Raw genomic sequence first — 24,539 nt, forward strand, 5'->3', positions numbered from 1 at the left:
ATATATTTAACATATATGTACATATATTAAATATATATTTTTCTTATTAAGACAACAAAGATGGTCAGAAAAGTTTAGGAAATACAAAGTAGATAGGAAAATTAGTGTCCTTAAATAATATGATTTTGATAAATTAATAGGATATAAGAAAAGAGACTCCTGACCTCGAAGTAGCATATAGAGAAGGAAATACAACCTGAGTACACTTCTTGGTTCTGTTCTGAATGTTATTCATATAAACTCCGATATTGGATATTGTGTGTTTAACTTTTTAAAAAAAGAATTAGCTTTATACCTAAAGTATGTAAGTCTTAGTTATGATTATAGAAAATAGCCTAAATTTTACTAGTCTAAAAAATATTTTTAAAAAGTAGATGTGACAAGTTGGGAAGGACAGGTGTGAATGCTACTACTAAAATGTGTATTCTGTATAGCAGCTCTCAAATTTTGTTACATTTTAAAATCACCTGGGAGCTTTCAAAATCTTGATGCCCAAACTGTATCAAACCACATCTTAACAATTAAAATTTTTGAGTGTAGAACATAGGCATCAATTTGTTTGTTTTTTTGTTTTACATTTGCCAGTTGTTGCCTTAGTCAAATTGAGAGCTATGGTCTTAGTTCATGAACTGGAAGAACTAGAATCTGAAAGATATGCTCAAAAGTTACAAATGTGACTATTAGTAGAATCATTCTAATAATTGCCATCATTGGTAAAAGGAGTTGGTGAGGTAGGAAGTTAGAAGTGAGCCAAATTTTCCTTAGTGGGAGGCCACATCTTCTTTCATAGTGAGATATGGTGACCAACCAAGAGTCTATATTTTGTTAATCTTTAAGTTCATCTGTTAGGCATTTTATTTTACTTTCAAAAAGGAAATGCCCCTTTAGTCATGTTCCTAATTTTATGAGTATCTGTACCATCTTTTTCTGTGAATTAGAGCTAGATCAGTGAAGTCATTATGAAGAAATTATTACCTGGATGTTTAAATCAACTTCAGATACATTTTTTAGTGAATAGATACAATTTTGTATAAAAGACACTTTAACAAACGTAGTTTCCTCTGACAAACATTGTAGAAACAAATTTACATGTTAATACCTCAAATTATTGAAGTCATTTATCTTTCTTAGCAAACACCATGGGCAGAAACTCAACTCTTTTAATGGAAGGCACCAAATGATTATGGCTTTTAACTTTTCTAGTAATAGGAATGTAAATATAGTACGGGCTTTTTCTTCTCTAATTGCCTCAGCATTGCATCAACCTTGGCCATGCACTGGAATCCCCTGAGGAGTTAAAGAAAAAAAAAAGTCTCCTGTTTTTAAAAGTTATTCATTAAAACTGTCAACTGGAACCTAGTGCTTGGACTTCAGAGATATTTTTCTAGTCTAGACTAGAATTAAAGATTTTGACTTTATGATTTTCAGGTTTTGCAGAAGTCAACAGATTAATATCTGAAGCTGATGAATGATGAAACTGCAAATAATCATATTAATATTATCAAGGTTGCCTTTCAGTAGTAGAATTAGGGCTGGGGGTGAGGATAGATAAAAGTGGGGACAGTTGCTTTTCAGTATAAGCTCTTTTGTACTATGCTTTTTAAAAATAAAAACTATGCATATAACCTACATTAATTTAAGAAATTAATGGTTGTAAAAGTATTATTCCTTCATAATTTAAAATAATAAAGTGTTCTTTATGTGAACCAAAATATATAAAATCAGTAAGTTAAGATGCCATTAGTTTGTATTAAAAATAATTCGAAATTTAAAAATAGCTTTTAAGAAGTTTCTAATTTTTTTTTTTTTTTAAGTAGTCTCCATGCCCAATGTGGGGCTTGAACTCATGACCCTGAGATCAAGAGTCGGATGCTCTACTGACTGAACCAGCCAGGTGCCCTGAATTTATTTTTTAAAGTAAACTTTTTACTCAACTATATGGTATGTTTGATAAGTGCCCTCACCATAAGTGAACAGCTGTTTTTCACAGAGAACACTCCTATATAACCAGCATTCAGGTCAAGAATTATATATTCCCTGGATGCCTGGGTGGCTCAGTCGGATGAATGTCCGACTTGGATCCAGTTTATGATCTCATGGTCTGTGAGTTTGAGCCCTGCATCAGGCTGTGCTGACAGCCCTGGGCCTGGAGCCTGCTTCGGATTCTGTGTCTCCCTCTCTCTCTGTCCCTCCCCTGCTTGTGCTCTGTCTCTCTCTCTCAAAAATAAATAAATGTTAAAAAAAAAAAAAAGAGCGAGACAGAGAGAGAGAGAGAATTGTATATTTCCTGAACCCAAGAACTCCAGAGTGTGCTATGTTCCAGTCACTGTTCCTTCCTCCACTGTTCCCTCCAACTGAAATTCTATCTTTGAACACCACTGGATAGTTTTTTCTTTCTGCATTATATAAGTGGAATAGTATACTATGCACTCATTTGTCTCTGTCTTAATTCATTTAACAGTATATTTGTGAAATTTATTTTGTCATATTGGGTAGTTGTAGTTTGTTCCTTCTCATTGCTGTATAGAATTTTGTCTTAAGGATATGCTACAATTTATTTATCCATTGTACTGTTGCTCAATATTTATGTTTCCAGTTTTAGTATATGAAGAGTACTACTGTGAATATTCTTCTGTATAGTTTTTCTCTTAGTAGATTTTCATCAAACTTAATTTTAGGAGCTATTGCCAAGGAAATTGCAATGAGATAATAAATGATTTTGAAAATAAGCATAAAATTAGCTTTTCTTCACAAAAGACTTAATGTGTAGCTTCTTTTTAGGATGTTATTATTTTTTTTTAAGTTTATTTATTTATTTTGAGACAGAATTCAAGGCAGGCTCCGTTCTGCCAGTGCAGAGCCATACTCAGGGCTCCTCCTCACAAACTGAAAGATCATGACCTGAGCCAAAATCAAGAGTCAGAGCCTTAACCAACTGAGCCACCCAGGCACCCCTAAGACATTAGTTTTTTAAGTAATCTCTAAACGCAGCATATGGCTTGAACTCAAAGCCCCAGAATCAAGAGTCGCACACTCCACTGTCTGAGCCAGCCAGGCACCCCTAAACTTGTGTGTGGTTTTAAGAATGCATATTCATCCTCTGTTCAATTTCTTTATCGGTAGTGAGGCTTGGACTAGTTCGTATTTTACCTTTTCAACAAATACATAGTTTGGTCTGTGAAGTACACTTGATGTGAAATGGTAAAGCAGGATTGGAGATAGTATAGTTCTGGGGATGCATACATTGACCTGTGTCTCCTCCGATTTGTGAATAGCCTGGGACCTAATAATCAAAGGGTAAAGAGTAACAGGTTTTGATTCTGATACCTGAGCTGTAAGGCATACTCTATTCCTTTAAATATTGACATCTAACCCTGTCTTCTGAGATGTGTCCTGCCCCCATTCTTGCTGATGGACTGACTGTATCGCCCCGGTTAGCTTCTCCACTCCCTATCTGTCCACTTGTCCACAAGCCAGTATCTCCGGACATGCCATCTTTGTCTGGCTTTACCCTTTATTCCTAGTTCTAATTCATCTCTTCAGCCTTTGCATCATTTAATCTTATCTTTGTTTATTCATAACTTTCCTATTTCATCTTATAGGTAGCTATTCGATGCTGTTCCCCTTGCCAAACTATCCACACAGATAAATAAACAGGCAAAGGACTCCCATCTGCCTGTCAATGTTTGAGGCATCCAATATAGGATTTTTTATGGTCACCTTTGACTGAAGTTGCCCTGGATCAGTTTCCATCCCAAATTGTCTGTGCTTGACAAATTCATATCGTTTTTAAAATTTAAACTTGGGGCGCCTGGGTGGCTCAGCCGGTTAAGCGGCCGACTTTGGCTCAGGTCATGATCTCGCGGTCCGTGAGTTCGAGCCCTGCGTTGGGCTCTGTGCTGACAGCTCAGAGCCTGGAGCCTGTTTCAGATTCTGTGTCTCCCTCTCCCTGACCCTCCCCCGTTCATGCTTTGTCTCTCTCTGTCTCGAAAATAAACGTTAAAAAAATTAAAATTTAAACTTAACAATTTCAAACTTCCACCGCAGTGTGAGCCTGTCTTGTGTGCTAATAGGAGAAAGACTTTGTGTCCCATTTTTGATCATCTGCTCATTTAACTCTGATTTATGTCAAGGTCCTTTATCTCAGAGGATTCATTCCTCCTTAGCCACATAGAATACCCAGTGATTTGTCTCAGTTTACCTAGACCTGCCAGAGTCCCAGCCCATGGTACACAGATTAGATCACGAACCCTGACACTTGATATGATCTCCCCCACTGTAAAATATGCAAGGTCTGTTGTGTCACCCAAGAATTTTTCCTTGAAGAGGAGAGAAATAAGCACTTCAATCTAGGTTGGCCTTACTTTTCCAGAGGCACAGACTCCTAATGCCAAATAACTATGACTATTTGGAGTCAGAGAGCATTTTTCCTGGTCCATTGAAACAATGACAAAACATTCTTGCTAGCCTGTGGGAACGAACTTGGCTTCCTATTGAAGACATAACCCTAGGACTCCCCACTCCTCACTTTTTCATTTGCTCCTGTGTGCTCTTGGTTAAAGCATTTCAGGTAAGACTTTCCTACTTTTCACATGTTCCTCTTGGGCTCACTGAGGCCTGGGACAGAAGAAGGTATGGAGTAATAGTAGATTTAAAGGTTAAGATGTACCTCAGGTCCCAGTTTGAGCACCTGTGAAAATACCTGGAATTCATAAATGTTGTCAATCTTCTTTGTCAGGTACCATTACCTGTTAAATCTACAAACTTTACCAAACATTAGATTCGTGCTTTCCTAGTTGTGTCAGAAAATCGTTCTTACATAATCTCCTTTTACTGTAGTTTATACATTTAGGTTTTATCTTGATTGCTTATCCTGACTTAAAATTTTATTTTTAAAAATTTTTTAATCTGTTTTTTTTAAAAAAACTATTAACTGAAGTATAGTTGACATGCAATATTATATTAGTTTCAGGTATACAACAGTGATTCCACAATTGTACACATTTCAAAATACTATGCTTAGTTACCATCTGTCACCATACAAAATTATAACTATATTATTGAGTTTATTCCCTATGCTGTGCTTTGTATCCCCATGATTTATTTAATGTATAACTATATAATGTAATGTATAACATGTATAATGTATAACTCTTAATCTCCTTTACTTATTTTGCACATTCCCCCAACCACTCCCTTTTGGCAGCCACCAGTTTGTTCCTTGTATTTATGATTCTGGTTTCTGTTTTCTTTATTACATTTATTTTGTTTTTTATATTCCACATATTTGTGAAATTATATGGTATTTGTATTTTTCTGACTTATTTCATTTAGCATGATACCCTCTAGGTACACCCATTTTGTTGCAAGTGGCAAGATTTCATTCTTTTTTCTTTTTTTTTACTGATTATATCACAGAATACTTTATTATCTTTATTTATTTACTTAGTTTTTATTTTGCTCAAAGTGTCATTGACATACAATGTTATAGTAGTTTCAGGTATACAACATAGTGATTCAATAATTCTGCACACTGTGCTCACCATAAGTGTGGTTATCATTTGTCATCATGTAACATTATGGTATTATTGATTATATTCCCAATGCTGTACTTTTCTTTCCTTATTAACTTATTTCACTTAGCATAATGGTCTCTAGGCCTATATATATTGTTGCAAATGGTAAGATCTCATTCTTTTTTATGGCTGAGTAATATTCTGCTGTGCCATAACTTCTTTATCCATTCATCTATTGATGGACACAAGGTGCTTCCATACCTTGGCCATGGTACATAATGCTGTCATAAAAATAGGGGTGCATATATGTTTACAAATTAGTGTTTTTGTTTACATTAGGTAAATACCCTGTGGTGGAATTACTAGTTCATATGGTATTTTTGTTTTTAATTTTTTAAGTTATCTTCCATACAGTTTTCCCTAATGACTGTGCCAATTTATATACTCACCAGCAATACATGAAGGTTCCCTTTTCTCCACATCTTGTTTTTTCTTGTCGTATTGAGACTACCAATTCTGACTGCTCTGAGGTAACATTTCATTGCAGTTTTGATTTGTATTTCCCTGATGAGTAGTGATGTTGAGCATCTTTCTGTATGTCTGTTGACTATCTGTATGTCTTTTTGGAAAAATGTCTATTTATATGGAAAAACGTCTGCCAAATTTTTAATTGGATTCTTTTATTTTAGGTGTGGAGTTGTATGTGTTTTTTTAAAAATATATTTTGGATATTAACCTTGTATCAGATATATGATTTGCAAATATTTTCTCCTTGTCAGTAGATTTTCATTTTGTTGATGATTTCCTTTGCTGTGCAGAAACTTTTTAGTTTAATGTAGCCCCGCTTGTTCATTTTTGGGTTTTTTGTCCTTACCTAAGGAGACAGATCCAAAAAATGTTAAGACCCATGTCTAAGATTTTACTGCCTATGTTTACTTTTAGGAGTTTTATGGTTTCAGCTCTTACATTTAAATTTTAAATCCGTTTTAAGTTTATTTTTGTATATGGTATAAGAAAGTGATCCAGTTTCATTTTTTTTTTAATATAACTGTCCACTTTTCCCAACATCATTTATTGAAGGGTATCTCTTTTTCCCCATTGTATATATATTTTTTTTAATTTTTTTTTTTTTTTTTTTTTTTTTTTTTGAAGAGGGAGAATAGGGAGGGGAGGGGGAGAAAGAGATAGAATCTTAAGCAGGCTCCACATGCAGTGGAGCCCAGCATGGGGCTCAATCCCAAGACCCTGGGATCATGATCTGAGCCAATATCAAGAGTCAGATGCTCAACCAACTGAGCCACCCAGGCGCCCTGAATCTTACCACTTACATGCAATATAGTACTGGAGGTCCTAGGCACAGAAATCACACAACAAAAAGAAATAAAAGACATCCAAATTGATAAGGAAGAAGTAAAACTGTCCTTCTTGGCAGGTGACATGATACTACACATAAGAAACCCTAAAGAATCACCAAAAAACTATTAGACTTAATAAATACATTCAGTAAAGTTCCAGGATACAAAATTAATATACAGAAATATGTTGCATTTCTATAACTGATAACAAACCAGCAGAAAGAAGTTAATCCCAGTTACAACTACACTAAAAACAAAAAAACAAAAAACCCTAAAAATGAATTTAATCAAGAAGGTCAAAGCCTTTTACTCTGAAAATTGTAAAACACTGATAAAAGAAATTGAAGATGACATATAAATGAAAATATATACCATGCTTTGTCACTGCAGAGCCTGTTTGGGATTCTCTCTCCCTCTCTCTGCCCTGCCCCCCACCCCTCTCTCTCTCTCTCTCTCTCTCAAAATAAATAAATTAAAGTTTAAAAAAACCTTTAAGAAGTGGAAGGAATTCTTCCAAATTAATTCTACAAGGCCAGCATTACTCTGTTGCAAAAATCAGAAAAGATAATACAAAAAAAAAAAGAACAAAGAAAGAAAAGTAAATTACAGGTCAATATCCCTAATGAGCATGGACAGGAAATTCCAAAACAAAATACTATCAAACTGAATTCAATAATACCTTAAAAAGATCATGCATCACAATTAAGTGGGATGTATTCAAGCATGTAAGACAGTTCAATATCCATCAATCAATCAACAAGATAAACTACATTAGTAAAATGAAACTGAAAGTTAAGTGATTGTCTCAATATATGGAGAAAAAGCACTTAACAAAATTCAATATTGAGTCATAACAGAAACTCAAAAAAGTGGGTATAGAGGAACATACCACAACATAAAGGCCATATATGACAGGCCCACAGCAAACCTTACACTCAGCGGTGACAAGCTGAAAGCCTTTCCTCTAAGATTAGGAAGGAAACAAGATTTCCCACTCTTGCCACTTTTATTCAACATAATATTGGAAGTCTTAGCCAGAGCTAATATCATACTCAGTGATGAAAAGCTAAAAGCTTTTCCCTTAAGATCTGGCTAAAAGTTTATCAGTTTTATGTTTTCAAATAACAAGCTCTTTGTTGTATTCATCTTTTCTTTATAGTTCTTTTTTTTTTTTTTTCAGAGTCTATTTCGTTTGTTTTCACTCTGATCTTGATGATTTCATTCCTTTTACTAACTGTGGGCTTTTTTATTTGTTTGTTTGTTTTTCCTTCCTTGAGGTGTAGATTAGATTGTTTATTTGAGATTTTAGTTGTTTCTTAAGGTAAGCCTGCATCAGTATAAACTTACCTCTGAGAACTGCTTTTTATGTATCCCAACAATTTCAGAAAATTTTGTTTCCATGTTCATTTGTCTCCAATTATCCTATTATTTACTCTTTGATTTCTTTGTTGACTCATTGTTAAGTAGCATGTTGTTCAGCTTCTATGTGTTTCTGGCTTTTGTTTGTTTTCTTTTTAGTTAAATTCTGATATAGTTAACTGATTATTACTTTCATACCATTGTGGTCAGAAAAGATGCTTCATATGATTCCAATCTTCTTAAGTTTATTGAGACTTGTTTTGTTGCCTAACCTGTGATCTGTCCTGGAGAATGTTACATGCTCACTTGAAAAGAATGTGTATTCTGCTGTTTTTGATAGGATGTTCTGTATAAGTCTGTTAAGTTCATCTGATGTCACATGACATTCAAAGCCACTGTTTTCATATTTTCTGTCTGGATAATCTATCCATTGATGTAAGGATATAACTTTGCTAGTACTGTTGTATTACTGTCAGTTTCTCCCTTTCTGTTAATTTGTGCATTATATATTTAGATGCTGTTACGTTGGGTGCAGGGATATTTACAATTGTTATATCCCCTTGTTGGATTTATCCCTTTATCGTTATGTAATGCCCTTCTTTGTCTCTTACTACAGTCTTTGTTTTAAAGTCTATTTTGTCTGATACAAGTATTGCTATCCAGGTTTTCTTTTATTGTCCTTTACTTAGAATATCATTTTCCATCCTTTCACTTTCAGTCTTTATGCATGTTTAGGTCTGCAGTGAGTCTCTTGTAGGAGCATGTACATGGGTCTTGGGTTTTTTGGGTTTTTTTTTTCTTTCTTTTTGTCCATTCGTTCATTGTGTGTCTTTTGATTGAATCATTCAGTTCATTTACATTTCAATTAATAGGTATATACTTACTGCTATTTTGTTAATTGCTTCCTGACTCTTTTTTGTAGTTCTCTGTAACTTTCTTCTTATACACTTCTTTTGCGATTTGATGACTTTCTTTAGTGTTATATTTGGAATACTTTTTCTTTTTTGCAAGTGTATCTGTTGTAGAATTTTGATTTGTGATTAGCTTAATGTTCAATGTAACCACCTTATACATATATATAGCTATCTGTTATCAGTTTATATATGCTTAAGTTTGACCACATTCTGAAAGTACTACATTTTTACCTCCCCCTTCCTTGGTATATGTATTTAATGTTATAATTTATGGCTTTTTTATTTGCCTGTCTCTTTAATTATTGTAGGTAAAGCTAGTAATATAGATATAATTGAACTTACTACTTTTGTCTTTTTACCTTCGTACTATCTTTTTAAATAATCAATCTATTATCTTTAGTGTATGTTTCTTGCATAAGTTTCATATACTTCTACTCATGTGTTGTTGTTTTTTTTCTTTTCTGCTTAAAGAAGTCCCTTTAACATTTATTTTAAGGTTGGATTAGTGTGATGAATCCCTTTAACCTTCCTTTCTCTGGAAGACTTTTTATCTTTCCGTTACTTCTCAATGATAGCCTTACTGGGTAGATGATTCTTGGTTATATGTTTTTGTCCATCAGCACTTTGAATATGTCATACCATTCCCTTGTAGCCTGCAAAATTTCTGTGAAAAATCAAGTAATAGCCTAATGGGACAGGGAGTCTTCTGTACAAAATTAGTTGCTTTTCTCTTGCTGCTCTTAAAGATCCTCTCTTTATTTTAGTTTTTTCACATTTTTAAATTTTACTTATTTTTTTAATAGAAAAAGGGCACAAGCATGAGCTGGGGAGAGGAGAGGAAGAATCTTAAGCAGGCTCCACGCCCAGTGCAGAGCCCCAAACAGGGCTTGATTTCATGCCTGTGAGATCATGACCTGAACCGAAATGAAGAGTCAGAGGCTTAACCAACTGGGCCACCCAGATGCCCCATAACTTTTTCACATTTTAATTATTATGTATCTTGGTGTGGATCTCTTTGGGTTCATCTTGTTTGCTGCTATCCATGCTTATTGGACCTGGCTGCCTGGTTCCTTCTTCAGATTAGGGAAATACTCAGCCATTATTTTTTCAAACAACTTTTCTGCCTCTTTCTCTTTCTTCCTCTTCTGGGAACCCTTTAACGTAAATGTCAGTATGCTTGCTGTTGTTTCAGTGGTCCTTTAACCTATCCTTATTAGCATTTTCAATGTGTTTTTTTTTTTTTCCTTTTGTTGTTTAGCTTGGATGATCTCCACTAATGTATCTTCCATTTGCTGATCCGTTCTACATCATTTAATCTCTTTTTGAGCTCTCTAGCGTATTTTTCATTTCAGTTATGGAGTTCTTCAGCTCTAAGTGGATCTTTCCCATATTTTCACTCTCTTTGTTGATGTCCTTGGTGAGTTCAGCCCCTCTTCTCTCAAGTCCAGGGAGCATCTTCATGATCATTTGAATTCTTTATCAAATAGATTGCTTATCTCCATTTTATTTAGTTGGTTTCTGAGGTTTAGTATTATTCTTTCACTGCAACATGATCCTCTGTCTTTTCTTTTTTGTCTGACTCTCTGTGTTTGTGACATAGGTCAGCTTCATCTCCTTATCTTGAAGTTAGTGGCGTTATGTAGGAGGCATCCCACAGGGCCCAGAAGCTCAATCTCCCCTGGTCACCAGAACCAAGCACTCCAGGGTTGTCCCCTGTGTAGGCTGCTGACTGCTGCAGTTGCACTGATGGTTGGGGCTAGCTGCAGTGGCTTGCTGTAGCTGCCGAAGGCTGGGTGTTGTGTGGGGTTGGTCCCCCCCATACAGCTGGCTGAGAGGCCTTGCTGCAGCTATTATTGATGTGTTAGTGGATGTGCCCTCCCCCCCCCCCACCTCCCCAGGAGTTGCTTTGCCAGGGGCAGGGTGGTAGCCATTTTGAGCATTGTGGTTTTGGGGGTTTCGTGATCCCCACTGAGGCTGCCCCCACCAGGTTTGATGAGGCAGGAGTTCTTCAGGAGGGCGCCTGCAAGGGCAGGTTCATAAGCTGGGTGGGTTCACAGGGGAAGTCCAGCATGGGGCCAGTGGTATTAGCAAGATAGGTAGCTTCTGCATTGGGCTAGGTAGGCTGAATGAGGGAAGAAAAGTGGCACTTGCTAGCCATCCCTACAAATCCCTGCCCCTCTGGAATACTCCCTAAAATTAGTTAATAAATCTCTCTCAGTTGTAGCCCAGGCACTTTTCAAATAACTCCTTCTATGCTGTGTCTCAGAATGAGTAGTATTGTGTCGTGGTCCTTTAAAAGTGATAGGTATTGAGGAGGGCACCTTTTGGGATGAGCACTGGGTGTTGTATGGAAACCAATTTGACAGTAAATTTCATATATTAAAAAATTAAAAAAAAATAAATTAAAAAAAAAAAAGTGATGTTAATTTCAAGTAGCCTTCTGGCTCTCCTGTAAGCCCTGCTGATTTTCATGGCCAGATGTTGTGGGGGCTCCTCTTCCTGGTGCAGATTTCCAGGCCCAGAAGGGACAGTGCCTGGGAGGGTGCTTGAAGCCCTTGCTCCTCAGGGAGGACCTCTGTGCTTATGATATCTTTCCTGCTTCTGGGTCACTGTGAAGGGGGTTTGGTTCCTGACCATTTGACTTGAAATTTTAGAGTACAAAAAAGCATTTTAATTTTTACAACCTTTTAAGAACATTAAAAGTCCCCATTTTGTATATTATTTCATATATTTGAATTAATGTTTATTTTTTAAATTCCTTTAGAAATGCTTGAATTCTTATTTTTTATTTATGGTCTATTGGGGATTATTTTGACAGTTAAGATCCCAATGGTGTAACTGAGAGATGTTTATAGGTAGTATTTTTGTATCTTCAATTTCCTGCTACCTTCATATTCTTATTCTAATATTCTCCTGTTACTTTTTTAATTTCAAGGAAGAAAACTCTCTGATCTTCAAAATTACTTGACTGTTGTCTTTTTATAGCTTTATAACTAATCTCAGTAATTTGAATCATGTTGACATCTTTATTTCTAGTACAGAAATGGTTTATTTATTAAAAAAATTTTAAGGACAAGTTTACTGAACTATAATTTACATATAGTGAAATTCACCTTGTAAAGTATGCAGTTCAGTGTGTATAGATAAATTTATACAATTCTGTGGCCACCACCAAAGTCAAGATAGAGAAGACATCCATTATCCCAGGAAGTTCCCTTGTGCCGCTTTGTGAACATTGATTTCCTGCAAATCTAAACTTTCACAACAACTGATTTATATCCCTGTAATTTTGTTTATTATAGATTGCCATATAGATGGAAGCATACAGTATGTAGAATTTTGTAGCTGGCTTCTTTCACTAACAGTACTTTTGAGATTGATCCATTTGTTGAATATGTCTTTCCCTTTTATTAGTGAGTAGTATTCCATTATATGGGTGTACCAAAATTTATCTAGCCATTTGCCTGTTGATGGATACTTTGGATTGTTTACACTTTTTCATGGCTTTGAGTAAAGCTACTATAAATGTTCACATACAGATTTTTGTGTGGGTATATTTTTATTTGTCTTCTGTAAATACTTAGGAGTAGGTGGAATTGGTACAACATATGGCAGATTTATCTTTAACTTCATAAGAGACTGTGCTGTTTTTTAACGTGGGTGTATATTTTTTATTTTCACCAACAAATATACGAGGGCTCCAATCACTCTGCATCCTTGCCAAGATTTGGCCTTTTGAATCTTTTTAATTTTAGCCATTCTATAGTTGTATAATGGTATCTTATAGTGGTTTTAATTTATAGTTCTCAGATGACTAATGAGGTTGAGCACATTTTTGTGTGCCTATTGGCCATCTGTACATCTTTTTGGTGAAGTATCTATTCAGGTCTTTTGCCCATTTTAATAATTGTATTATCTTCTTATTAAATTGTGTTATTTATGTGTTCTGGATACAAATCTTTTGCTAGCTAGTACATATTCTTCTAGCCTGTGACTTACCTTAGCAGTGTCTTTTGAAGAACAGATGTTAATTTTGATGAAGTCCAATTTATCCATTTTTCAATAGTTTGTGCTTTCTGTGTCTTATCTAAGAAAAAGACTAATTGAACATCACAAAGATTTTTTTGTTTTCTTCCACAGATTTATAGTTTTATCTCTTACATATAGTTCTATAATACATTTCAACTTAAATTTTGTATATCTCTGTATATAGCATGAGATAGAGGTTGAGGGTTTTGTTTTGTTGTGTTTTCCATGTCCAGTTATTTTAGCACCATTTGTTGAGAAGACTCTTTTTCCACCGAATTACTCTGGTACCTCTGTTGAAAAACAATTGACCATGTATATGTGGGTGTATTTCTCGACTCTCTTCTGTTCTATTGAGTCATATATCTATCTTTAGACAAATATCACACTGTTTTGATTATTGTAGCTCTATATAAGTCTTGAAGTTGGTTTATTCTTACCATGGGAAAACTTTTCCATCTATAGTTTCTTCCCGTTGGTCCTGTGAGCCTGTTGGTCCTTTTATTCTAGATGTCCTCTAGAATAAGATTACCTCCTATTTTATATGACAGTCCTTTATCTATTTGAATAAATAAATGTTCACACATTTTAATTTGGACTAAGCCTCCATGGGCTCGAGATCTTTTAAAATTAGGACACTTGGTCTTTTTATCAAAAGAGCTTACCACAAATGAGGAGCTCAGTAAATAATTGTTGAATTGCATTGAACTCTCTCTTAAATAATTGTTCATTAGTGTCTTTAAAGCAGGTTACTTGAATTCAACATAGTCAAAAAAGCATAGTTATTGTGACATTAATTTCTTTAGGAAACTGGTTCTCTTAATCAAGAAATAAATCTTTCTGGACAATTGCATTGTAACTGGTTTTGCAACATTTTTATTTTCCAGTTTTAGACATTGTCTATTAGGTCATTTTTATATTTTGTGCTTGACATTGGTTGGACCAATTCAGTATGAAAGCTCAACTTCCATTAGTTAGGGGACTTAAAAAGGATTGTTAACATTTATATTATGTATTTCCTCCCTGTTTTCTCTTTTCATTCTTTATACATTATTTAGGAATTGGATGTCTTGAGTTGCTCCTCTAATATTTTTTCTTTTTTTTTTCTTTCTGTTTTGGACTCATCATCTTTTTGCCCTTCTTTGTGAGGATTTTCCTCAACTCTGTCTTCCTGTTCTGTTAATCTTTTGGCCTCTGGTATTATTTTTTTAATTTTCAAGAGCTATTTTTTGTTCTCTGAGTTTTTCTTCTTACTAGCCTTCCATTCTTGCTTCATATGTGATATCTCCTCTCTGAAGATGTTAATGGTGACTTTTCCTGTATTATTTTTTCTTTAAATAGTTACTACTTCCTTCAACTTGCTTTCTTTCAGTAAAGTTTTAAATATTATCTGCCTATGATATTATTGGTTGTTCTTAAATGTCCGGTGATCGTTCTCTGTCTAGTGATACACTCTGGTTCACTCTCTCCAGAGGATAAACTTAGACTTTTGATAGGGTGTGGGTGGATATTGTATCAAGTAGGGGATCTGGGAGTTTAACTGTTCCATAAACATTTAACTAATCATCCTGTATTCTTTCCTATTTTTACCCTACTTGTAAAAGGACCTGATTATGCCACTTTCTGAGCTCTTTGGGAGTTCTTCAAAGCCATTCAAATTGCTTCTTAGCTTTATTTTCTGCTGAAGTAGGATTTCAACTCTTAGGTCTGCTAAGGTACTTTTCAATTGTTCATCTGGTTTCACCAGATGACATGGTGCCCTGAGCTTATATATGAATTTGCTTGCTGTTTTCTCCTATCAGTCCTTTCTGTCCTATCAGTTTATGTTTTTTAAAGAAAATCCATTTATTGTCATGTTAAGATGGATTCGTTGTGATGAACAAATAAGAAAAATTTCTAGTTAAATACAGCATTTGAACATACTTATGTAGCTTTGCTCCTTCTTAAAATTTCTCTATAATCAGAAATCTTTCTTGATGTCTTCAGCCAAAAACCTAACTCTGATATGAGATGGGTGTTTTTTGTTGTTTTTTTTTTATGCTGTAAATCTTTGTTTTCATTAGTAACTTTGATTATATATGTGGAATACAATGGGCTTCTCTTGCCTGTCTGCCGCTGCATTCTTGTAATGTGCTGGTGGCTATACTTTCAATATGATATTCTGCTGCCATAAAGATCTAGAAAAAGAGTGAGGCTGAAGTTACTATTTAACCTTTTCCCCTACCTCCTCCTGCCACTCCCACCCAAATATTGTATAGAGAAGACATACATGCACACTTACAGTCATTGTTTTCATCTGAGCAGAAGTGGCTTTTTGCTTGTATCTTGCACATACATACCTTTGGTTTCCTTTGAGAACTGCACTATTAAGCATCATGGCCATGCTTATTCTTAATTTTCATCTCTTGGTTTCGGATTCTTGTTTTCTGCTGCTAAGGGTATCAAGTTCTGTGGTACACATCTTACTGCTTTCTTTTACCTGTATTCTTCTCTCTTCCTTTTAAAAAGAAATTCTCTCTTAATTTGTTGCTTCCTTTATTGATCATTTTTCCTTGGATTTCTTTTTTAATGTATAATGGCTGATTGTCATGGATCTAACCAACCAATTAAAGTATTTCCCCTACAGTGGTGAGAAACAGTTTAATGCTTTGGGTGTACTTATTGAATCTGTAGTTGTCATTGTTGCATTGGTTGGTTATTTCATTTCGAAAGGCGACCTCTTTGTTAATAGAATGAGTAGCGAGGGGTCTGTGTCTAGGATTGATAAGAGTTTTAAAAAATATTTCCATTTATGGGATGCCTGGGTGGCTCACTTGGTTGAGTGTCAGACTCTTGATTTTGACTCAGGTCATGATCCCAGGATTGTGGGATTGAGCCCCAAGTCGGACTTCACACTAAGCATAGAGCCTGCTTAAGATTCACTCTCTTTCTGCCCCTTTCCTCTAAAATAACTTTTAAAAAATTCCATTTTTGTACTTTAGTGATAATATATGTATATGGAACAATACTAAAAAGGCATCAAAGACTTTACAGTGAGACATTTCCTTTCCCCTTTCACCTACTCTCCAAGCCCACCAGTCTTCCTCGAAGTAACCACTGGAACCACCTTTTTTTCAATAGCCTTTTAGAGATCTCTGAATGTATAAACATATATGGATATAGGTCAGAAATGTAGTGTTTTCACTCTTGCCACTTCTCCTCAGCATGGTATTGGAATTCCCAGCCAGAGCAATCAGGAAGGAAGAAGATAAATAAAAGACATCAAAGTCCAAAAATGAAAAAGTAAAATGGTCTCTTTGTAGGTGATATGATCATATGTATAAAAAGCCTGGAAAGGGGTGCCTGGGTGGCTCAGTCGGTTGAGCGCCTGGCTTCGGCTCAGGTCATGATCTCACAGTCTATGAGTTCGAGCCCCGCGTCAGGCTCTGTGCTGACAGCTCAGAGCCTGGGGCCTGCTTCGGATTCTGTGTCTCCCTCTCTCTCTGCCCCTCCCCTGCTCCTGCTCTTTCTCTGTCTCTAAATAAAAACCATTAAATTTTTTTTTTTAAAAAGCCCTGAAAGACTCCACAGTAAAACTATTAGAACTGAAAAACAAAATCAGTAAAGATGTAGCATACAAAATCAGTATACAAAAATCAGTTGCAGGAGCGCCTGGGTGGCTCAGTCGGTTAAGCATCCGACTTCGGCTCAGGTCATGATCTTGCGGTCCGTGAGTTCAAGCCCCGCGTCAGGCTCTGTGCTGACTGCTCAGAGCCTGGAGCCTGTTTCAGATTCTGTGTCTCCCTCTCTCTCTGACTCTCCCCCGTTCATGCTCTGTCTCTCTCTGTCTCAAAAATAAATAAACGTTAAAAAAAAAATTAAAAAAAAATTAGTTGCATTTCTATACAACTAACAATGAACAATTAGAAAGAGAAAGTAAGGAAATAATCCCATTTATATAATAGTATCAAAAAGGGTAAGATACTTAGGAATAAATTTAAGGACATGAAAGATCTGTACACAGAACTATAAGATACATCGATGAAAGAAATTGAAGAAGACACAAATAAATGAGAATATATCCTCTGTTCATGGATTGGAAGAATTAACATTGTTAAAATGCCCATACTATCCAAAGCAATCTACAGATTCAGTGCAACCTCTCAAAATTCCAATGACATTTTTCACAGAAATAGAAAAAAAAAATCCTAAAATTCAGAAGCCTTTGAGAAGCCAAAGCAGCCTTGAGAAAGTAGAACAAAGCTGGGGGAACTAATTCACACTTCTTTATTTTAAATTATAATACAAAGCTATTGTTTTGGGGGAGCCTGGGAGGCTCAGTTGGTTAAGTGCCTGACTCTTGATTTCAACTCAGGTCATGATCTCATGGTTGTGAGTTTGAGCCTCTTGTTGGGCTCCTTGCCCAAAATGCTTAGAATTTTCTCTGTCCGTTTCCCCTTCCCCTGCATGTGTACTCTCACTCTCTCAAAAATAAAAATTAAAACCTTAAAGCTATTTTTATCAAAACAGACATAAAAACAGAATAGACCAATGTAATAGAGTAACAGAATAGAGAGCCCAGAAATATCCTGCATATACAGTCAACTAATACTCCTCAAGATCACCAAAAATACACAATAGAGGAAAAATAATGTCTTTAATAAATGGCATTGGGAAAACTGGAAATCCACATGCAAAAGAATGAAATTGGATCCTTGTCTTACCTCATACATAGAAATCAACCGAAAATAGATTAAACACTCAAATATAAGATCTAAAACTATAAAACTCCTAGAAGAAAATATAGGAGGTAAGCTCCTAGACATTGGTCATGGTGATGATTTTTTGTTTGTTTTTTGTATTTTGCAACAAAAATAAATGAATGGGACTATATTAAACTAAACCATTTCTGCAAGGCAAAGGAAACAAAATGAAAAGACAGCCTATGGAATGGAAGAAAATATTTGCAAACTGTATATCTATTAAAGAAAAGAAGATATAAAGGGGTTATAGCCACAATATATAATCAAGACCTACAACTGAATAGCAAGCAAACAAACAAACATATAGCCTGATCAGAAGATGTGGTATATATATATACACAATGGAATATTAATCAGCCATCAAAAAGAATGAAATGTTGCCATTTGCAATGACTTGGATGCAGCTAGAATGTATTACACTACATGAAATAAGTAGTCAGACAAAGACAAATATCCTATGATTTCACTGATAGGTGAAATTTAAGAAACAAAACAGATGAACTTATGGGAAGAGGGGGGAAGAGAAGAAAGGGGAAAGTAACCACAAGAAATTCTTAATGATAGAGAATACACTGAGGGTTGATAGAGGGAGGTAGGTGGGAGATGGGTTAGATGGGTGATGAGTAATAAGGAGGGCACTTGTGATGAGCACTGAGTGTTGTATGTAAGTGATGAATCACTGAATTCTATTTATGAAAGCAGTATTGCACTGTATATTAACTAATCAAAATTTAAATTAAAAAATGCTTTAACTGGGAAAAAATGAGCTAAGAACTTGAATAGACATTTTTAAAAAAGATATACAAATAGCCAATAGGTACATGAACACATTCTCAACATCATTAATCTTCAGGGAAATACAAATCAAAATCATAATGAGATATCGCCTCATACCTGCTGGGAAAGTTATTATTAAAAAGTTAAAAGATTTAATAAGTATTTGTGACAGTGTGAGAAAAGGGAACCTTTGTGTACTGTTGATAGCATTGTAAACTGGTGTAGCCATTATGGAAATTATTAAAATATTAAAAAGAGAACTACCAAAAATGTAACTCAGGAATCACAGTTCTGATTATATATCCAAGGGAAATGAAATTACTATTTGGAAGAGATATTTGCACTCCCATCTTCGTTGCAACATTATTTATAGTAACAAAGATGAGATAGCCATTGTCAATGGATGACTGAATAGAGAGAACGTTGGTAGTTTATACACGCACACACACACACACACACACACACACACACACACACACACTGGAGTATTATTCAACCTTAAAAAAGAAGTTAGTCCTGCCATTTGTGACAACACAGATGGAAGGAGGATATTATGCCAAGTGAAATAAGCTAGACATGAAAAGAGAAATACTGCTTTATCTCAAATTTGTGTGAAATCTAAGAAAATGTCAAACTCAGAGTAACAGTAGAATGGTGGCAGAAAAGATGAGATGTTTGTCAGGGTACAAACTTTCAGTTATAAAATGAATGAATGAATTCTGAATACCTAAAATGCAGCATTGTGACTATAGTTAATAAGATCTTGTATGTTTGAAATGTTAAGAGAGTGGATTTCAAGTGTTCTCACCACATACACAAAAATGATAATTGTACAAAATGATGGATATGTTAATTAACGTCATTTGTGGTAATCATTCCCAGTGTATATATATCAAAATATCCCATTATATACCTTAAATATGAGTAATTTTTGTAAATCATACCTTAGTAAGGCTAGAAAAAATATAGTGTTTTTTTTTAATGTTTATTCATTTTTGAGAGAGAGAAAGGGCACAAGTGGGGGAGAGTGAGAGAGAAGGTGAGATACAGAATACAAAGCAGTCTCCACGCTCTGAGCTGTCAGCCCAGAGCCTGATGCAAGGCTCGAACTCAGGACCGTGAGATCATGACCTGAGCCGAAGTCAGACGCTTAACCAGTTGAGCAAGAAATATAGCATTTTTAAACTACAACCTCAGATAATATTAGATTTTTAAGGGTGCATTCAACAGGTAACATATTACATATAAGCCATCAACTAAGATTCACAAATTTTAAAAATAAGTACCATGTTGGGGCAAATAAGACCATAGACTCAAGGGTTAGAGTAGCACTTACTCAGTTGGCATCCAGGAAGAGTAATAGGGATAAGGACATATAAACTATAGCTCACCTCAATTTCTAAATTGGTATTTTATAGACATTCAATTTATATTCTTAGAAGAAAAGCACACAAGACAAGGCAGCAAATCTTTTTCTAGGCACATGAAGTCACAAGATAATGATGTCAAAATGTTGTAAGAAATGTTATATTGCTTAATATTCTATGTTGTTCACTTATAATTGAGTTGTGCTTTGAGTGCTATTTGTAAAGAATGCTGATAATAGGCTTTTGAAAGAGAAAGATCTCAGTATTTGGCCAGAGGAATAGAAGCACAAATTTTTTTCACTTTGAGCCTATTTTTTCTTTAATTGGCTGCCTCTGTGACATTATAGCTCTTGTATCTATGGGATATGAATTCTTCTTCACCTATTATTTTGTGTTTTCTCATTTCTGAATTTATAACAGTTCTGTTTTTATACTCAAGCAGAGTTCTTTGAACTTAGGCCTATAAAATTACATCTATTGGTACAGGCTTTATTCAGTCTTCTCATAAATCCACATTTTGATTCTTCATCCAATGTTAACAGAAAGGTTTTATTTATCAAGCTAAATTCATAACCCTTTGGCACTGTAGCAGAAGGTTCCTTTAGGTAATTAATTCTTTTTATTATTTATTTATTCATTCATTCATTTATTTATCAGAGAGAGAGAGAAGGAGGGAGGGGCAGAGGGAGAGAGAGAATCGTAAGCAGGCACCATACCCAACACTCAGTAGGGCTCAATCTTACAACCCTGATGTCATGACCTGAGCCAAAATTAAGAGTCAGATGCTTAACCGAGTAAGCCGAGCCACGTAGGCACTCCTAGGTCATAAATCCTTAAAATTCTTCATATCTTCTTTCCTTTAATAGGTATACAGTTTGCAAATATTTTCTCCCATTCCATAGGCTATCTTTTCATTTTATTTCCTTTGCTGTGCAGAAATATTTTAGTTTGATATAGTCCCATTCATTTATTTTTGTTGCCAAATACAAAAAAAAAATCATCACCATGACTAATGTCCAGGAGCCTACATCCTATATTTTCTTCTAGGGGTTTTGTAGTTTCAGATCTTATATTTGAGTCTTTAATCCATTTTAGGTTGATTTCTATGTGTGAAGTAAGACAAGGATCTAATTTCCTTCTTTTGCATGTGGATGTCTATCTAGTTCATGAATATATTCTAAGAGTGTGATTGGCCGGACCTTGAGAGAAGATGGCGGTGTAGGAGGACGCTGGGCTCACCTCGTCCTGCTGATCACTTAGATTCCACTCACATCTGCCTAAATAACCCAGAGAATTGCCAAGTGTAAACAAGAGGCCCAGGGAAGAGGGTAGGAAAGGCGGAGAGGCAGTGCACGCTACACGGACTGGTGGGAGGGAGGCGGGGCGGTGGAGGGGCTGCCCGCCCAGCAAGGCAGAACCCCCGAGTCTGGCTTGCAAAAGCAGAGGGGCCGGACAGTGTGAGTTCTGGCATTCAGCGGGACTTAACATCTGGGATGTAATAAGTCAACAGCTTTGCTCTCAGAGAGCAGGGAGGTCAAGAGGAAACCGGGAGGGAGAGTTGTTGAGCCCCGGAAGACAGAGCTCAGCTCAGCAGGGGAAAAAAGGCGCTCGCCAGCGCCATCTCCCTAGCCCATCCTCCCAGGCAAAATCCCAAGAGGAACCAGTTCCTGTCACCAAACTTGCTTGCACCACGAAAATGCCCAATGCTGTGCTTCTGTGGATCCATCCCTCCAAAGGGTCTGCCTGCCTCCCTCCCAGTGCTGCAGGGCCCCTCCTGCCCCTGTGTACCTTGCGGATCCACCCCTGCACCCTTGCTAATACACCAGATCCCATCAAAGCAGCACCACAAGCCTGACAGTGTGCAAGTAGCCCAGACAAGGGCCACACCACTCCACAGTGAGTCCTGCCCCTGGGAGAGGGGAAGGTAAGGTACACACCAGTCTGACTGTGGCCCCAGCGGTGGGTTGGGGGCAGACATCAGGTCTGAGTGCGGCCCCGCCCACCAACACAAGTTATTCCAGACAGCACAGGGGAAGTGCCCTGCAGTTCTGCGCCACTCCAGGGACTACCCAAAATGACGAAACGGAAGAATTCTCCTCAAAAGAAACTCCAGGAAGTAGCGACAGCTAACGAATTGATCAAAAACGACTTAAGCAATATAACGGAACAAGAATTTAGAATAATAGTCATAAAATTAATCGCTGGGCTTGAAAAAAGGAAAGAGGACAGCAGCAGAGATCTATTGCTACAGAGATGAAGGGGCTAAGAAACAGTCATGAGGAGCTAAAAAATGCTATAAATGAGGTGCAAAATCAAATGGAGGCGACCACAGCTTGGATTCAAGAGACAGAGGAGAGAAGAGGTGAATTAGAAGATAAAATTATGGAAAAAGAGGAAGCTGAGAAAAAGATAAAAAAACCAGAAATGTGAGGGGAGAATTAGAGAACTAAGTGATGCAATGAAACGTAACAATATCCGTATCATAGGAATTCCAGAAGAGGAAGAGAGAAAGGGGCTGAAGGTGTATTTGAAGAAATGATAGCTGAGACCTTCCCTGATCTGGGGAAGGAAAAATGCATTGAAATCCAAGAGGCACAGAAAACTCCCTTCATACGTAACTTGAATCGACCTTCTGCACGACATATCATAGTGAAACTGGCAAAATACAAGGATAAAGAGAAAATTCTGAAGGCAGCTAGAGATAAACACGCTCTAACATATAGAGGGAGAGCAATAAGACTAGTGGCAGATCTATCTACTGAAACTTGGCAGGCCAGAACGGAATGGCAGGAAATGTTCAGTGTGATAAACAGAAAAAATATGCAGCCGAGAATCCTTTATCCAGCAAGTCTGTCATTCAGAAGAGAAGGAGAGATAAAGGTCTTCCGAAACAAACAAAAACTGAAAGAATTCATCACCGCTAAACCAGCCCTACAAGAGATCTTAAGGGGGATTCTGTGAGTGAAATGTTGCAAGGACCACAAAGTACAAGAGACATCACTACAAGCCTGAAACCTACAGACATCACAGTGACTCTAAACCCATAGCTTTCTATGATAACACTGAATGTAAATGGACTAAATGCTCCAACCAAAAGTCATAGGGTATCAGAATGGAAAAAACACAAAACAAAACAAGACCCATCTATTTGCTGTCTACAAGAGACTCATTTTAGACCTGAGGACACCTTCAGATTGAGAGTGAGGGTATGGAGAACTATCTATCATGCTACTGGAAGTCAAAAGAAAGCTGGAGTAGCCATACTTATATCATACAAACTAGACTTTAAATTTTTTTTTTCAACGTTTTTTATTTATTTTTGGGACAGAGAGAGACAGAGCATGAACGGGGGAGGGGCAGAGAGAGAGGGAGACACAGGATCGGAAACAGGCTCCAGGCTCCGAGCCATCAGCCCAGAGCCTGACGCGGGGCTCGAACTCCCGGACCGCGAGATCGTGACCTGGCTGAAGTCGGACGCTTAACCGACTGCGCCACCCAGGCGCCCCTTATACAAACTAGACTTTAAATGAGTGGCTGTAACCAGAGATGAAGAAGGGCATTATATAATAATTACAGGGACTATCCATCAGGAAGAGCTAACAATTATAAATGTTTATGTACCAAATACGGGAGCCCCCAAACATATAAAACAATTAATCACAAATGTAAGCAACCTTATTGATAAGAATGTGGTAATTGCAGGGGACTTTAATACCCCACTAAAGCATGGATAGATCATCTAGACACATGATCAAGAAAGAAACAAGGGTCCTGAATGATACATTGGATCAGATGGACTTGACAGATATATTTAGAACTCTGCATCCCAAAGCAACAGAATATACTTTCTTCTCAAGTGCACATGGAATATTTTCCAAGATAGATCACATACTGGGTCACAAAACAGCCCTTCATAGGTGTAAAAGAATTGAGATCATACCATGCTCACTTTGAGACCACAATGCTATGAAACTTGAAATCAACCACAGGAAAAAGTCTGGAAAACCTCCAAAAGCATGGAGGTTAAACAACACCCTACTTAAGAATGAATGGGTCAAGCAGGCAATTAGAGAAGACATTAAAAAATATATGGAAACAAACGAAAATGAAAATACAACAATCCAAACGGTTTGGGATGCAGTGAAGGCAGTCCTGAGAGGAAAATACATTGCAATCCAGGCCTATCTCAAGAAACAAGAAAAATCCCAAATACAGAATCTAACAGCACACCTAAAGGAAATAGAAGCAGAACAGCAAAGACACTCCAAACCCAGCAGAAGAAGAGAAATAATAAAGATGAGAGCAGAAAAAAACAATATAGAATCTAAAAAAACTGTAGAACAGATCCATGAAACCAAGAGTTGGTTTTTTGAAAAAATAAACAAAATTGATAAACCTCTAGCCAGGCTTCTCGAAAAGAAAAGGGAGAGGACCCAAATAGATAAAATCATGAATGAAAATGGAATTATTACAACCAGTCCCT

The 24,539-nt window shown here is 36.4% G+C and overlaps 1 protein-coding gene across 3 annotated transcripts in view; it reads left to right on the forward strand.

Moving 5' to 3' along the window:
- Positions 1–24,539, forward strand: part of ZRANB3 (zinc finger RANBP2-type containing 3) — a 308,913-nt gene that overhangs the window by 95,911 nt on the left and 188,463 nt on the right. Inside the window, exon 2 of one of the 3 annotated variants that reach the window (XM_049615713.1) lies at positions 1,818–1,894. The exons of the other annotated variants lie outside the window; for them this stretch is intronic. The gene's annotated coding sequence lies outside the window, so the exon portion shown is untranslated. The remainder of the gene's footprint in view (positions 1–1,817; positions 1,895–24,539) is intronic. 3 annotated transcript variants of the gene reach the window in all.

The sequence above is a fragment of the Panthera uncia genome (genome assembly GCF_023721935.1).
Source record: "Panthera uncia isolate 11264 chromosome C1 unlocalized genomic scaffold, Puncia_PCG_1.0 HiC_scaffold_3, whole genome shotgun sequence".
Classification (NCBI taxonomy): domain Eukaryota; kingdom Metazoa; phylum Chordata; class Mammalia; order Carnivora; family Felidae; genus Panthera; species Panthera uncia.